The 17,978-nt window shown below is 36.5% G+C and overlaps 1 protein-coding gene across 2 annotated transcripts in view; it reads right to left on the reverse strand.

Annotated features, from left to right (window-relative positions):
* Nucleotides 1-17,978, reverse strand: part of GALNT13 (polypeptide N-acetylgalactosaminyltransferase 13) — a 496,408-nt gene that overhangs the window by 447,023 nt on the left and 31,407 nt on the right. For both annotated transcript variants that reach the window (XM_036320816.1, XM_036320815.1), the window contains exon 2: nt 13,715-13,785. The gene's annotated coding sequence lies outside the window, so the exon portion shown is untranslated. The remainder of the gene's footprint in view (nt 1-13,714; nt 13,786-17,978) is intronic.

Raw genomic sequence — 17,978 nt, forward strand, 5'->3', positions numbered from 1 at the left:
TGTTGCCGTCACTGGAGCTGAGAGCTGACTCTTGCTCACTCCAGCTCTGATGCCACAGCCTGCTGAAAGCAGGTATTTGGGGTTTGTTTAGCTTCTATAATTGAGACTTTGTTGCCGTCACTGGAGCTAAGAGCCGGCTCCAGCTCTGTGGCCACAGCCTGCTGAAAGCAGGTATCTGTGGTTTGTTTAGCTTCTATAATTGAAACTTTGTTGCTTTCGGAGCTCAGAGCAGGGCCGCGGCAGGCGGGGAACCTTGGCTTCCTCCATCACTGGAGCAAGCAAGCCTCCTGCTCGCTTCAGCTGCATGGCTGCCAGCTGCCATCTTTCTTGGCAATTAATTTGCATATCACCCTGATTAGCCAGTGGGAAATGTAGCGAAGGTACAGTCAATTACCCTTTTTATCTTTTTTTAGATAAGATTAAAATCTCAACGAACTCATAGTTAAATGGTTTGAATGTGCTAAAAATGATTTGTAACATCCTCCTCTCCTAAAAATATTAATAATGATGCATCTTGCCAAACCTTTGCATTTATACCTGTAGACACAACAAAGAAGGAAAATACAGTGAAGGAAGTAGAAACCCAAAGAACTTGGCTCTAAGCTATCTGCATGTTACTAGAAAAAAAAAAAAATGTTTGTGGTCATGACTAACATGGATAAATGCTCAAGTGACACTTTTTTTCTCTCTCTCTCTCCCTCCTCACTCCTTCTTTCTGTTGGACCCTGCTGTTTCTAAGATACCTTCTAGCTTGACTCTCTGCTGCACAACTGGGTGTCTCTGACACTGACTGAGGTTGCCTGGCAACATGACCTGGAGAGTGCTCACCAGCATGTGTGGAGGTTCTATTTTTTGGTTCACAGGTGGGAGATTTGGGCAGAATTTCATGAGATTTCCACAGTGCAATTGTTTCATGTCAGTGAGTGTGTGAGGAAGTTTATTATTTGCAATATTATTGTTATAGGTCATTGCACTATTGTTTAGATGCTTTTTTGTCTAATTATGAATACCTTCAGAAATTTTTAAAAGATTGGAATTGCCATTCAAAATACCTCATACCTTTTTAGAGGCTCATTAATATAAAGCCAAAGTAAAAACATATTGAAAACCAAAAGGTTACTGATGGGGAAGAGATGCAGGTGGAATTTCTTGGGGTTTGGAAGTGTTCTGTATGTTGATTTGGATAATAGTAACACAAGTATATAACTATGTAAGTATCCATCAATCTGTATACTTAATATTAGTACACCTTTCACACTTTAACATACATATGGCATACTTCAAGAGTTTTAAAGGTGGTAACAAGATGAGTAAATATATCTATACTAATAAAAGGATAATATGCCAATTAGCCCAACAGACCAAACGTCCTTCCGGACAAAGCCGTAGCAGCTGCGAGGGCCGAGGAGGGCAGGCAGCCGTGGCAGCTGGCAGTGGCAGCAGCAGCAGGGTGATGGAGGCAGCGCCTTCTCCTGATCAGCCCAGTTGCCTCCCATAGAGGGAGTCCAGACTGTGACTTAGGCCCGCTCTCCCCAGGGAGCAGGCCTAAGCCATCAGTAGGATATCCCCTGAGGGCTCCCGGACTGTGAGAGGGGGCAGGCCGGGCTGAGGGAACCCCCCCCAGCAAGTGCACGCATTTTCATGCACCGGGCCTCTAGTGTACACATAAAGAAACAGAAGGTAGCCAAAACCGGTTTGGCTCAGTGGATAGAGCGTCGGCCTGCGGACTGAAGGGTCCCAGGTTCGATTCCGGTCAAGGGCATGTACCTGGGTTGCGGGCACATCCCCAGTGGGAGATGTGCAGGAGGCAGTTGATCGATGTTTCTCTCTCATCGATGTTTCTAGCTCTCTATCTCTCTCCCTTCCTCTCTGTGAAAAATCAATAAAATATATTAAAAAAAAAAAAGAAAAGAAAAGAAACAGAAGGTAGATGTCAAACTACAGCGGGAATGCCGGGGGAAGATTGCAGGGGGAGGGTAAGTGATCAACCAAAGGACTTGTATGCATGCATATAAGTATAACCAATGGGGGGTAGGGAAGGCTGGGGGAAGGTCAAGGGGGAAAAAAGGAGACATATATAATACTCTTTGTAATACTTTAAGCAATAAAACAAAATTTTTTTTAAAAAAGAATGTAAGCTAGATGTCAAATTGGGGACAAAATTAATCTCTATGCTTTTATCACAGAACAGAGTATCTTCTTTCAGACTGAGCACCGCTGTTGCATCTAATTAGTTTAACAACAGGAACTATCTTGCCATATGTCAACGATGCTTTTACTATTAACGTGCTATTTACAGAGAAGGAGCCTTAACTGTCAACTCAAGTGGGCAGACTGAAGAGAGCAGGCACTAACAGTCACACCCTGCAAATGATTTGCTGCTGCAGCCTCGCTGGATCACAAGCAGAATACCTGGAAGATCATATCTGGAAATTTACCTCAAGGAGACGATTCACACACAAAGTCGGAGACTTGCCTGCTGATCTGGCCTCTGTGGAGTGCACTAAATAACCCCTCCTTGCCATGATTTCCTGTGGCAGGTGAATAGGTTGACAAAATCTAACCTAAACTTTAAAACAGGGATCCTTAAAGGCTTGATTTCATTTCATTCTATTTGTAAAACATCATCATACAATCTCCATACCAGAGACCAAAGGCATTTACTGTACTTTACTTACAGAACCTCTCAGAGAGTTTAGAATTGAACTTGTCCGGTTTTTTAAAGTACTTTTACATCGTTCTTATTTCATTTGATCCTCATCATGGCTTTGATATACACTTCCCATTTTATAAATTCTCAAGATCAGAGAATTTAAATGACTTGTCCAAAGTGACGCACTACATCTAAGCCATCAATCTTCACAACCAGTTTGAAGCCAGTTTTCTAACATACAATACCATGTTGTTCAATTAATATCTATTGTTTTGTTTCAGAACTAGGAAAACTTCTCAACAAAGCCAGTTCCTATAAAAATTCAACTCTGAGTTTCATAAATAAGTGTCACCTTGTTTGCTGGTGTTTAGGATCAGAGGAGATGATATGCACAAGAGAATCTGTCTAAGGCAAATAAAAATGCACAGCATTGTGTTGCTTTAAAGCTATCAAATAGGTGGCAAAGGTTAACTTGTCCACCTAATTGATTTGACAGCTGACAAAACAGGTCCAGAGGGTTATAATGACTTTCACAAGTTTCATACCTTCTAATGGCAGAATTCAAATGGAACTCATTCTATCTACTTCTTGCTTTGACATTATATAAGTGCTATTATATAAGCCTGAATATTGAGTAATATTTCAGTAGAGTTGAAAATATTAAAATAATATAAAGGGCAGAAATTGAGATTCAATTCCATATAAAAGATAAAGCTTTACCCAAGAAAAACAAGGTAAATTGCCTTTTTAGACTATCAATCAGTATTAGGCATGAATGGACTCTGTCCCCTCAAATAACTGAATTTTTGTTAACATAAGGGGGTAAAATAAAAGAAAAACCTACTGAACCTTTCCTCTGGGATAGACCTTTTGCATATATTATAATATTCAACCCTCACCGAAATGCTTCAAGATAGTTATTACTATGCCCTTTCACAGCTGAGAAAGTAGACACAGTTAGCATAAGACCGTGCTCAAGGTCACAACACTAGTAATTTGCAGAGCTGAGATCAGAGCCCAGCTCTGTTTAATAATAGAACCTGTCTATTTTAACTCACACCATCTTGCCTCAGGGATGAAATTACTTCATCCTCATCCTCACAAGGAACATATTCAGAGCAGTTGTGTATGCTGCCAGAACACTACATGTAACAGCTTTCTTTGCAATAAAAAGTGATGGTTAGGTAGAAAATATTGGGTGGGGTTTCCAGGGAATCTCTTTGAGGGGAATAAATTAGCTGGTAGCATGCCCCTTTGTCACTGTATTTTTTTCTTCATTTTTGTTGCATAGAACCAAATGTGATGGCTAGGCTCCAGCAGTCACTTAAGCCAGTGGGAAAACCTTGAGGATGAAACCTTATGGCTAAGATGGTGGAAAAACTACATGAGGTGACTAGATTCTCTAATAACCAAGGTACTCCAATTCCATTGAGTTGCAATTCCTCACAAAACTATAATAGCAACAACTCATATTTGTGTAAAAAGGTTATTAAAAGAAGCTCTGGCAAATGCATACTAGGTCATTTAAGAAGAAAAAAGAATTCATCTTGCTTTCGAAAACCAACTGTAGTTAAAATATATATGAAAAAAAATTGTAGTTTTTCTTCCATTTAGACAGTAGAAAACCATAATAGAACATTGCTCTTATCCTAACCATGAGAAAAAGGACAGATAATCTGCAAAATAACTTTTGTTGAGCCCATCAGAGAGCTGGGGTTGCAAGGCCAAGAGATTAATTAACTAAACTTCAAAGGGTAACAGCCACCCTGAGGAGAGACAGGACATAAGCCACTTATTTCACTTTTACTAGAGCATGAGAAAAATAGGTACACATTGTAAAAGTGGGTAAGAAGAAAACAGGTAAAATTAAAAATAAAAACGAAACAAAACTTCAAGGCTAGAATGGGCTAACAGAACACTATAGACACCCTGGGATCCACTCATTCATAAGCTTTTTTTTTCATCTACTGGCCACTCAGAAGAAAGACTTAAGTCAGGACAGAACACCAAAGAGAGCACTTCAGTGTGCAAAGGCACAACATTCTTTCTGATTCCCCAGACTCTCTCTAACACAAAGGAAAATTTTGTCTTTTGGGACCAAAAAAACTCACACTCCCAGTGCCCTGGAAAAGATCCATAGTTTCTGTGAAAGAGGTAGAAGCAAACGTTTTCTGGCCCTGCTGGTGGGGCAGGTAACTCTCTTGGGCCCAGAATCTGACACTAATACAAAGGAGACATCTGCTATCACTAGGGGAAGAACAGGACACTCCCACCAAAGAACCCTATGGAATCAAGGAGGCATTTTGGCTGGGGGCCATGGAATGGGTAGGAATGGTTAAAGAGCCACACACCTAAAGCCCAGGCACACAGCACAGTCTAAGATGAAGACTGGAGCCAAGGAACCTGGAGTCCTCCTAGCCCAATAGGAACACTGCACCAAATAATAAGCAACAGCCCTCTGCCAGTGGGGGAAATGCAACAGTGTGACCAGAGGCTTCCTCTGTGGTGCAAGCATGTGGGAAATGCTGAACGGGGAGGGTAGAGAATAAACACAGAAAATCCCCTGACATTCCAGGTCCCACACTAAACACAAGGAAGTAACATCTCTGCTGCTGAAATTTAAAATCTGAAAAAAAAAAATCATTTAAATAATCAGATTAACAAATTTTTAATCAAATTAAAAAAGAAAAATTATTGTGTAATCTCAGCAGACACAGAAGAAGCTCCTGATAACACTCAAATCCAAATTACAATGAAAAATCCCAGCAAAGTCAGAAATAAAAATAAATGTCTAAATCTATTATATGTTATTGCCAAAAACAATTACAATAAAATCATTCTTAATAGGAAAATGGTAAAAGTATTCCCTTTGATTTGAAAATAAGAATTTTCATTTTCCCCACTTTCATTCAACATTGTGCTGGAATTCTAGCCAATGGAATAAGACATGAAAAAGAAATAAAAGTATAAAGTTTGAGAAATACTAAATAAAATTATCTTTGATCATAGACAACATCATTTGTTATGTGAAACATCCAAAAGAATCTATTAAGACAATATTGGAATTAATGATTTTACAATCTGCTTTATGCAAAGTCAATATAAAAAATTACCTTTAAACTGCATAAAACTTGCAGGAACAAATCAATCACAATGTACAAGACCTCTATGCAGAAAACCATAAAATATAATTGAGAGAAATTAAAAACAACTAAATATATGAAATATACACAACATTGACCTATAAATTAAGAGTCGATATTGTAATTATGCAATCCTTTACTTAACAATAAATTGAATTCAATCTCAACTGAAATTACAACTTTTTTGTCAAACCTGACAAAGTAATTCTAAAATTCATATGAAATAAAACAAAGTCAAAATGCCTTAAATAAAAGCATGGTGGCAGAACTTGTTTTAATAGATATCATGAATAATAAAAAAGTAACCATAATTAAAATGTGTTACAAGTAGTAAGAATAGACTAATAGATGAATTAAAAAGAATAATTGGTACCCAAAATGCAGACATATATTGACATTTGATTTAATATAAAGATGGCATTTAAAAACAGTAGGTGCAGAAAGTTTTCAGTATGATTCTGTAACAACTGGATATCCATTAGCAAGGAAAATAGAACTTGACTTCTACCTCAAATTATTCACATAAATCAATTGTAAGTGCAATTACCTAAACATAAAGTGGCAGAAAATAATTAAAATTAAAAGTAGAAACTCTTCCTCATCAGGAACTCCATTAAGAAACTGAAGAAGCAAGTCACAGGGGGTAAAAGGTATTTGCAATATTTAATTGAAAGGGGTTCTTAATCCAAATATAAATAACATCTGCATATTAACAATTTAAAAATCAACACAATAGAAAAATAGGCAAGACAAACAGGAAACTTACAGACAATAATATCGATATGGCAATTAAACCACATTAATTCATGAGCGAAATGTAAACTGTACTTTCATAAGAATGACTAAAATTAAAAGGACTGATTAGTCCAAGTACTGATAAGTATGAAATAATGGGAACTCTCATACACTACTAATTGGAGTTGATATAACTACTTTGGAAAACTGGCATTATCAACTAAAATTGAAGAGTTACATAGAATACAACCGAGCAATTTCATTGTTAAATATATATCTAATAGAAATGCATGTACACGAGCAGCAAGAAACATTTAAAGGAATGTTTGCAGCATTAGTTATAATTGCCCAAAATCAGAAACAGCCTAAGTGTCCTTCAACAATATCTACACTAATAAAAGAGAAACATGTAAATTGGTGTCATCCCACTATACCTACCAGCCAATCAGAGTGACTATGCAAACTAACCCAACAAAGATGGTGGTTAATTTGCATACGCAGGCACGGGAGCGAAGACTGAAGGCTTCAGCCAGAGTGAAGACTGAAGACTGAAGACCGAAGACTGAAGAAGGCAAGCCTCACTGCGGCTGCAGCGGAGAAGCCAAGCCTCGTTGTGGCCGGAGGGGAGAAGCCAAGCCTCAAGGCTTGGCTTCTCCACAACAGCCAGACCAAACGCCTGGGTCCCAGGTGCCAGAGGAAAACTGGTGCCAGCAGCCAGGGGAAGGAAGGCCTATTGCATGAATCTTCATGCAACGGGCTTCTAGTAATGAATAAAACTCTGTAGTATCCTATATAATAAAAGGATAATATGCAAGTCAACCGAACGGCGTAATGACCGGTCGCTATGACGCGCACTAACCACCAGGGGACAGACGCTCAACACAGGAGCTGCCCACAGCATGCCAACCTCTCGGTCCCTTCCCCAAGCCGATGAACAGGGAACCAGGGGTGGATGGTGGCGGGGAGAGGGGCTGGCTGCTGGAAGCCAGGAAAGATGGCCCTAATTGCAAGCCAAGGCTAGGGATGATACCGTGCATGAATTTTGTGCACTGGGCCTCTAGTTTTATATAATGGAATGCTACATAGCAATTAAAATTAATAAACTGTACAAACACATTAATGAAACTTAGAAATATATGTCCAGGGGAGAAAACCAGATCCAAAGGAAAGCACATTATGTAATTATCATGTACATAAGTTCAAAAATAATGCTAAAACAAATTTTGTATTTAGGGATGCATGATAAAATGCTACAACTAATAAAAAGCAAGGAAGTGCTTACTAGAAAAGTCACAAAAGTGTTATCTGTCAGGGAACTGCAGATATTTGGGAGGCAGAAAAAGCAGGCTTTCTGGAATGCAGCATGTGTTCTATTCCTTAATTTCTTTGCCTGTAAAAATCATTGTTTTGTCCCTTGAATACATAAAAATTCACAATAAAAAGGCTTAAAATGGCAAAAATTCTGTAATTAAATGTTATGACAGATGAGATAAAGTACAACGAACATAACTCACATCTATTGAGAATTTATTGTGTTTCAGAAGCCACTTTAAGTGCTTTATCTCATTTAACCTTTACAATGTTCAGGAAACACAGTACTACTATTACAATATTTCAACACATTTCAGAGGTAAGAGACTGAGGCACAGAGAGCTTACATAATTGACGCAAAGTCACACAGCTGAAGAGGCCTCATTTGGGATCTGGACCACGCCGTAGTGTAGTTCTGAAGCCCATGCTGCACATCATGCTGCGTTCTCCAATGCAGAACAAGACAAATCCTCTTTATGCTGGGTGCTGATTTGTCCCCTTGTCAACGTTATTGTTTAGCATGATAGGTAAACTAAGTCTAAAATAATTGGTCTTTCATGGACCCAAGATTTTAAATCTTTAATTTAGCACTCTAAACTTCTTTCATGTTAGGCTCTCCTAGGGAAGGAAGACAAATCATATTAAGGTGACATATTTACTAGTCTAATTTACAATTGAGCAATATCATAAATTACTCTGTTCCTGTTGCCAAGCATTGAAGTGAAGGTATACAAGCCATTCATCACTAACCATAAGGGATATTTCTTCCTAAAGGTCAATTTTTTCTCCCAACTCAAAGACTTAACTTAAAGACGGGATGAACTCTGGGGGGGGGGGGGCGGGGGGCAGAAACTGATCTTACCAATGATCTCTTGGTAAGGTCATTTTCTGGTTCAATCAAGCTGGAAATCTGTTGTGTGTTGTTGTTGTTTTTTTGAGAAAAATGGTGTACAGTGGTTAACTGCAGCGATATGGAGCTTGGCCGATCCCCCCAGCCCTACCATTTCCTAGTTATTGGACCTAGGACAATCTACTTAGCTAAAGGCTGCCTCAGTTTCCTCTTGTGCAAATGTAGATAATATTAGCATCTACCTCTCAGAATTGTTTGGAAGTTACATTAAATAATAAATATAAATAATTTAAAATAGATCCTAGTACATAGTGAATGCCACTCAAGTGTTATCATTATTATACCTAGACCCTATTTTTTTCAAAATCTCACCTGCATCTATTGCTTCCTCTCCATTCCCGCTGCTATGACCTCACATCTTACCTCATCCATTCATTCCTATATTACTCTTTTTTCCTAACATTGTTTTTCTTGTCTACAAGTCTTCCAGCTAGAATCAATTGTGAAGATAACTCCTGTCTAGTAGTCAGAGAAGAAACTTTTTGTTCACACAATTGGCCTTTGCAAAATACTCTTTGTTTTTTTTTAATTGCCTACCAAATAAATTTAAATTCAAATTTCATATTCTGATTATCAGTATTTTATATAACCTAGCTCCAATCTTATTTTCCAGTGTTACCTGGTTTTAGTCCAACATAAGAAACTCATTTTGTTGCCAAGCTAAATAATTCTAACCATGGATAGGGACCCCTTAATGTAAAGTCTGGCTCTTTACCTCTGAACTTGGGGATGCCATTTCCTTGACTTCTCTGTTCCACCTGCATCAATATCTAGTGCAAATGCAACCTCCATGATGAAATCTTGAACCAATGAGGTTGAGAATTACATATCCTTTCTTAAATCTCCTCTAATGCTTTATTTTTCACCTATATTAAACCTTTTCAAATTATTTGTAACAGCTTTATTAATTTGACTACTTTAGACTACTCTCCTAATATCATAATCTAATAACACATCATTCACTTTATTTATGCCTGGGCATATTTTATTTCCTCAAATTGAAGATAGAATTTTCTTGAAAGTCATTTTTGTCTTTCCCTTCCTACTGCTCTAGTACTTACTAGCAAGGTGCCTCTCTTATTATAGGAGCATGTGGTAAATATTTATTGAATTAAATGAAATAGAATTACTAAATATAACCACTAGCTTTGTCTTTCAGAGACCAAATCTTGAAATAGAAAGTAAAAGCATTCTGTAAGTCTTTCAGTTTTTTAAAATAAAGAGTAGTGTGAGAATGCAAAAGACTTGACCCCTTCATTTTTAGAGCAATAATATTTTACAGTGTGAAAATATCCCTCAAGTAAAATGCTGCTGATGGTTTGTTCTAAGCAGTGGTGTGTAAAGGGACTGGGATCAGTGGATGACTGAACTGGAAGAAAATGATGACCACCAAAGACTTGAAAAGGAAAAGTAGCAGTGTGGCCAAAGTGTTGTCAGGATGTCCCTGAAAGCTGATACACCTGAAGATAGCAAATAGGGACGAGAAGGAATCCGTCAAGGTGAACTCTACATTTCAAACTTCTCTGTGTTCCTTAAGTGGCTGAAGGACTGCAAGAAAAGGGCATGGTCAGTCACTTCAAATTCTGAAAAGTAAGAGTAATAAAAGCATAAGATATGGTCCCAAACCTTGGGGAAGGAGCTTTTTTATTTTTTAAATTTTCTTTACTCAAACAGCATTTTTTAAGGTAATTAGTTTTGGATTGCTGGGTGGTCCTATCAACACTTAATATAAGGCAATCATCATATGTTTCGGTTGAAAACAAATCATACTCTATTTATTTATTAAATAATTCATATGTCTGACCTGAGGTTTAGGAGCAGTGTTTTACGCAAATAAAAGAAAGTCAGATCAGCCACAAAATTTCAATATTTAACAGCCAGGTTAAGGGGATAAGAAAAAAAGGGTTAGTCCTGGTTGGTGTGGCTCAGTTGGTTGACCATTGTCCCATGCACCAAAATGTTGCAGGCTCTATCCCAGGAGGCACTTGCAGGAAGTGGCCGATCAGTGTTTCCCTCCCACATGGATGTTTATCTCTCCCTCTCCTTTCCTTTCTTTCTAAAAAGTCAATAAAAAAACTTTTTTAATTTAAAAAAAAGAAAAGAAGCTTTAGAATTAGATTGATCTCAGGCTTCATTTCCATGAATGATAGATTTAAACTTTCTGTGTTACATTTTTCTCCTATGAAAAATGGAGATAATAATATAGCTACTTCATGGTATTATTGCTTAGATGAAATGAGATTTTGAATGTAACGTATATGCTACACTTCCACCGGAATTAAATGCTTAATAAATATAAAATTATTTTTAAAATGCTTAATAAAATTATTTTCTTCTGCACATTCCTCAATTTCCATAAATTGTTTCATAAAACATTGAGTGAGATTATTCCCCCAAATTATTTGACAATCATTTCATTATTTTCTTTACTTCATATTTATGTTTGCCCTGTCTTCTTCTTCTTAAAAACACAAAACAAAAAAACATTTGGATTCCCTAAGCACCTAACAACTGCCCCTGTTTTTTCCAAAAAGCATATAAACACTTTCAACCTAGAAATATAGTCAACACACAATAAGATAAATATGTACGCTAATTTTATACACTCTTTGCAGGGTGGGGCAAAGTGAGTTTACAGCTGTGAGTACTCAAAACACAGAGTTTATTCTTGTCTTATTATTTATTAATCATTGCATTATTTCCCATAAAAACATCTGTAAACTTACTTTTTCTCCACCTTATATATACCTGATGTTTGACAAAATGGTATATTTCATTACTAATGGTTGAAAGAAGTAAAGATGTCTACTAAAAAGCACCTTGCTCTGTTTATAAAGAAGACTGAAGTTTACTTTCTATTTGAGCATGTCAATCAGCAGTGGTCACTGAATACCTTTGCTGTGTACTTTATATGACATGATTCTGAGGCTATGATGCGTATTAACAAACATACTTGAGTTAATATAACTGAAAATATCAATTCCAACTTAATAGCCACTAACATTTATTGAGCATTTACTCTATACCTGGAACTGTGCCATGTTTTACATGCATTATCTCACTTGCCACAAATGAGGTAGTTCCCAATCTTATGTCCATTAAAAAAAAAAAAAATAAGTAATTTATTCAAAGTCACACAGCTGGTAAGTAATAAATCCAGGATTTAAAGCCAGGTGGTCTGATCCCAGAAATCTTAATCCACTATACCAGTGGTTCTCAACCTTGGCTGCACATTAGAATCACCTGGGAATCTTTTTAAAATCCTGATTTCTGGGCCTCATCCTCCGGAAATTCTGTTTCTTTGTTATGGGGTGGGGCCACAACATTAGTAACAAAGAAACAGAATTTCCGGAGGATGAATCGGCCCAGAAATCAGGATTTTAAAAAGATTCCCAGATGATTCTAATGTGCAGCCAAGGTTGAGAACCACTGCACTGTACTATGCTGCCTTTTTTTAAAGTAGTTGCATTTGGAGACAATGACTAAGCATCAATGCTGCCATCATTGATTCTACCTTTATTGAGAATTATATTTTAAAATTCTCCTACAGATCATCCCACTTCATCAAACAAGGAATTTGAGCAAATGGAGGCCAGGAATCTATGATTATATGATCCCTTCCAGTTCTAAAATAATAAAATGGTAGCATTTAATTGTGTACTTGTATTTACTGAATGAAAGAAGACTCTTGAAAAATTTCAAAACTCTTATTCTAAACACTTTTTATCTTATATAATAAAAGCCGAATATGCTAAGTATCCGGTCATCCGATTGTCCGTTTAACCAATCAAAGTGTAATATGCTAATGATATGCTAAGTCTGCTTAACCGCTCGCTATGACATGCACTGACCACCAGGGGCAGATGCTCCAACTGGTAGGTTAGCTTGCTGCTGGTGTCCAGACAATCGGGACTGAGCAAGATGAGCCAGACACGCCCTGGAGCCCTCCCGTGGTCACTCCCTAGCTGGCCAACCTCCCACATCCCTCCCTGGCCCCAGTCGTGCATCAGTGAGGTCCCTCGGCCTGGCCTGTGCCCCCTCGCAATCCTGGCTGAGGGACCACCCCCCCACCCTGAGTGCACGTATTTCGTGCACTGGGCCTCTAGTAAAAGAATAATTTAGGCAATCTATATACTCTTTCTTTAAGGAAGTTGCATTTCACTTATTTCCTTCTAGTTCAAAGCAGTTCAAGTTAGGATTAGAAAGCATAATTTGAAATGAAAGCAATGACATGGTAGACAAAAAAAACAAAAAACCTGCAACATTTTCAGGATAATGCTTACGCAATACAAAAACCCAAAGAATTAATCAGGACATGTTTGCATGCTTAAAAACATCCAGGCTCTTAAATAAAAGTTATTTAACTTTTTCTGCTACCGAAGGGATATTTTTGAAAAGTCTTATGTCCAATGCCCAGATTCATCACTTTGAATAGATATTGAGCAAGGCATTAAAACTTCTTGAGTATCAGTTTTCTTATTTAAAAAATATAAATAAAAATAATAAACTTAAAATATTTGGGTAAGAATTAAAGGTGCAACGTGTAAATTGCCTGATATTGAGCAAATCGGAATACTAGCAAATCCTAATACTCAGCAAATCTTAATATTTAATACTCCTTTAAAACTTCCTTATTAACACAGGCTAAAATAATACTAATTTTTTTCTTCACTCTTCTCAATGTACAATTCAAAGGAAAGCAATCTTAAATAATATGTGGAAAACATTATTGTGTGCATTATGTACATAGAACAATAGTAAAATTCAGCTACTAGAAATCTTAAAGTTATACAACTTAATTCCAACTAGCCAACAGCTCAAGTTTTTATCTTTTATATAGTTTTTCTCAATATTCACAAATATCAAGAACTGTAAATAGAAATGTGTTCTTTTATGACAGTCTGCCAAATTCATTCAGCATGACTGCAATTGAGTGAAAAAATAGAAATACATATTACTTACTGTATGTGGCACTTGGCAATTTCAAAATGATTTGCAAACATTCATCCTCAAAATACTCCTACAAAATGCATCTGTGAAAAGAAAAGAAAAAAGAGTAAGCAATTTGCCAAGGACACAGAAATACAAATCCAGACCAACACACACTGAGACACTACATACTTAACATACTGAAATAAAATTTTGTGAAATATAGATTATATATCTTACAAAGCATAATAGGCTGATGAACAGAAATATTCCCAACTGTTCTAAACATCAGTCAAGGAGGTCACTCTTGGGTAAGAGGCAAGAGTCTGCACACGGATTCAGAATCATATAGAAGAAGCATAATGCCCCCAGGACATGGCAGAAAAACTTAAAGCAATTCAAAATCATGAGATGTCTATAGCTAAATGTAATTGGAGATTTGATGTGGTTATTAAAATAATTCAAGTTTTTAAAATGCACCTTTGTCTAACGTATTAAGATCTCTGATGGAGAAGTTTGCTTGATTTACCCAGAGAATTGCACCAATTCACTTTGTAATTGCATGTCAATTTTAATTGAGGACCACACACTGAGAAAAAAGTAGGAATGCCACTTGCATGCCTCACAAAAATACACAAACATCCATTTTCTTTTTTTTTTTCAGAAAGTCAACGTAATTATAAGGAGAAAGTTATTTAATAAGATGTTATTAATTAATTTGTGTGTTTTTTAAAGGAGGGATGTTAGGATGAGCACATTAATTTCAAAGCTCAATATATTTCACCATAAATAGGATTTTATGTTTGGGGGTATACTGTTTTATAAAAGAACTGTTCAAAAGAAACAAAATAATATACAACCTACTGACATTTAAAATAACCCTTTAAGGTACAATGTGTTTTTTCTGACAGATCAAACACACGATGGACAATACAAATAAAATTCCCCTAAGCAGCAATCACCTTTAGAGTAACATTAGTTCCCAGCAACCAACAGAATTTCTGCCCAGAGAGATGTGGTTTTTTACAGTACTAAGTAGAAACACCAGTTTATTAATACAGACGGTGAGCTTTCGTGTTCACCAAAACCAGGTGTAATCAGTTCACCAAACAGAATAGACAATGAGCTGGACGTCTAATTTATCTTCCTAGAGTATTAAAAAACACGGGATGGCAAAGGCCTCTACCTGGCATAGGAATGAATGATTTTACTATTGGTTCACGCAGAGCCTCTTAAACAAGAGAAAACTATATATGTAATTAGCAAATTTATATTTAAATATCAAAGATAAATCAAGAGCCCAGCCTGTGTGGCTTAGTTAGTTGAGCATCAGTCCATACACCAAGAGGTCCCTGGTTCAGTTCCTGGTCAGGGCACATGCCTGGGTTGTGGGCTCAATCCCAGTAGGGGGCATGCAGGAGACAGCCAATAGATGATTCTCATCGATGTTTCTATTTCTCTTTCCCTCTCCCTTCCTCTCTATAAAATCAATAAAAACATATTTTCAAAAGAAGTAAATCAAGAAATTCATAAATTCATAAGAAACTATGTCTTCTTAAATTTTTATTTTTCTAAGTTTAAAACGTAAAGCTTAATAAAAAAGCAAATTCATATTCATATATAATTTCAATAAACTTATAAAGCAACTATTAGCAGATCTGTATGTTTCTTTACACTTTAGCATATTCATTCGTGTGGGCAGGAGAACTAAAGTTAACACAATAAGGTGACTTCCCCAATTTGACACAACTGTTAAGAGGTAATCCTAGGGCCTGCATACCTTTTCTCCCCCAGGTTTCATCAGCTTACATTGCTGCCAGTCTCTCACTACAGCCAAATATTTACATTCAGAGTATAGCCTTTGATCAACTTCTACCCTAGATACCTATATATATTGGTACTGTGCGGGGAGGGGGACGGGGTGAAGAGGAATACACCGAGATGATGATGATAAGCACAGTCCTAAGCATAAATTTCTACTTTGAGAATAAAACAGCTCAGGGGATGACTGCCTAGGTCAATTCTTCCTCCTCCAGTGATGGCGAACCTATGACACGCGTGTCAGAGGTGACACGCGAACTCATATTTTTGGTTGATTTTTCTTTATTAAATGGCATTTAAATATATAAAATAAATATCAAAAATTGATATTTGTTTTGATATCTTTGTTTTACTATGGTTGCAAATATCAAAAAATTTCTATATGTGACACAGCAGCAGAGTTAAGTTGGGGTTTTTCAAAATGCTGACATGCCGAGCTCAAAAGGTTCGCCATCACTGGCTCAGAATCAGTTTTTCTGACCCAATTACTTCTCACTACAACACCTGTTAGCCCTTCCATTGCATCCAGAGTAGAAGTTGCAAAATGGAGTGTAATAACCAAATCTGGCTTATTGACATGGTTTGTTTATTCCACATCATGGATTCAAAAGTATTTTTTTATTATTCAAAAGTGGAGTATTTTTCATAAGAATCCTCATTTTTAGCTTTTTGAAAGAACAAAGATTTTGTTAGGCCGAGCCTCCAGAGAACATAGAAATTGTTGTCTCTCTTGGATGAGACATACTTTCTGCTCTCAGCTATTTCCTACTTTTGCAAGCTGTCTTCTACTCTTCCATTTTCAAACATCAGTGTTTTGTTCCTGATCCCTGCATACTAACTACAATCGGACCTCTATACTATGAAACTGGAGGAAGGACTATCCTCAATGAGGCTCAAAATGCTTATTTCATTAGTTGAAGCAACTGCTTAAAACTACATTTCACTGGTTTTTATACTCGGGTGTTATTGATTAGTTAGTTACCTTATTTTAATCTAATTACATTTTTTTAAATTTCATGGGTTTGAATGTCCATTTGTCTAAATATACATTTGATCATTTTTAAAGCTAATGGAGAAATTTACAAACACAATTGATTGGTACAAATCAAAAAAGTTATCTCCAGTAATGATTTTACCATGCATACATCTTTCAGAGATTTCCTGGATTGACAAATATGCCACTTGATAAAAAAATAATAGAGAAAAAAACCCCTTCAATTTAACTAAATAAACTGGATTAACACTGACCACAAAAGGTAAGGCTAGTCAATCCACACTTTCTGATTACATCGTGGCATGTTTTAAATAACTTGAAATAACAATGTTTTGTAGAATGCTTTAAAAATATGGAGCTAGAGTTCTGGGTAGTATTAACAGCAGGAATGTATTAAACATTTCACAAATTGAGCAAAATATATACAGTCAACAAATCAAAATAAACAAACAAAAACCCCCACACAAATCCTAGATCTTTAGCATAACTGGAAGTTTTGAGAATAATAAAAATGTTAAATTACTTGTAAACAGAAAATTAAACAGCAATTTCTAACAGAGATATCTTTCCAGCTCCACTATGTATTGCAGAGATCTAAGGGGTACAGAAAAATCTATGAGGAAGAGAAAAGAGGAAAACAAATGTTCTAATACCAACACAAAACTTACTCTCAGAAAGTCCACTAATACTATTAAAATACTGAAAAGCTATCCTGGCATAACAGACATAGGAAGGAGACATAAAAATATGGAATCCAAGGTGGCAACATTTTCTCTGGCATTTAAAAATGATGGGTATATGTCCAAAGGACATAGGCTGTAACTTCAAAAGCTCTCAGCAGTGAAATCTTAGACAATTGGGAAATCAAAATAATTAATAACCATAAAGAATTAAAATCCATGACAGGCAATAAAATATAAATAAAAATAAAGTGTATAAGGAATTGAAAATTCTTCTTTTGCATAGCATGCCACTTATAATATAGATGTGCTGATAAGAGTTAGAACATCACCATTAGGCAAACATTATAGTTAACCTGATTCGGTCAAGAAAACACCTGTGAATCAGTACTTGTGGGTGAAAGCATGATCAACAAGATATCTCCATAATCTTAAAGTGTCTTTCCACAAATCACTTACTAATTACAAAAAGAAAAGTAGAAACATTCAATGGAGAAACTTGGCCTAGACCACCTCACTAAATGACCAAAGCCAACATCATCAACAGGACAAATATGCACGATGTGCTTCAAGTATGCTACTCCTGAGAAGGACACAACATCACTTCCATGGTGTATCTGCCAAAAATGCATAACCTGAGTTAATCATTAGGAAATAGCAAGCAAACCCAAATTGAGGAATGTGAATATTATCTGGCCTGAACCTACTGAGGAAAGTCTGAAAATATGTGGCATGACCTGTTCAAATTCAAAGTCATTAAAAACTGAGGAACTGCTCCAGGTTAAAGGAAGTTTAAAAGACA

This window comes from Myotis myotis, unplaced genomic scaffold (genome assembly GCF_014108235.1).
Source record: "Myotis myotis isolate mMyoMyo1 unplaced genomic scaffold, mMyoMyo1.p scaffold_m19_p_8, whole genome shotgun sequence".
NCBI lineage: Eukaryota > Metazoa > Chordata > Mammalia > Chiroptera > Vespertilionidae > Myotis > Myotis myotis.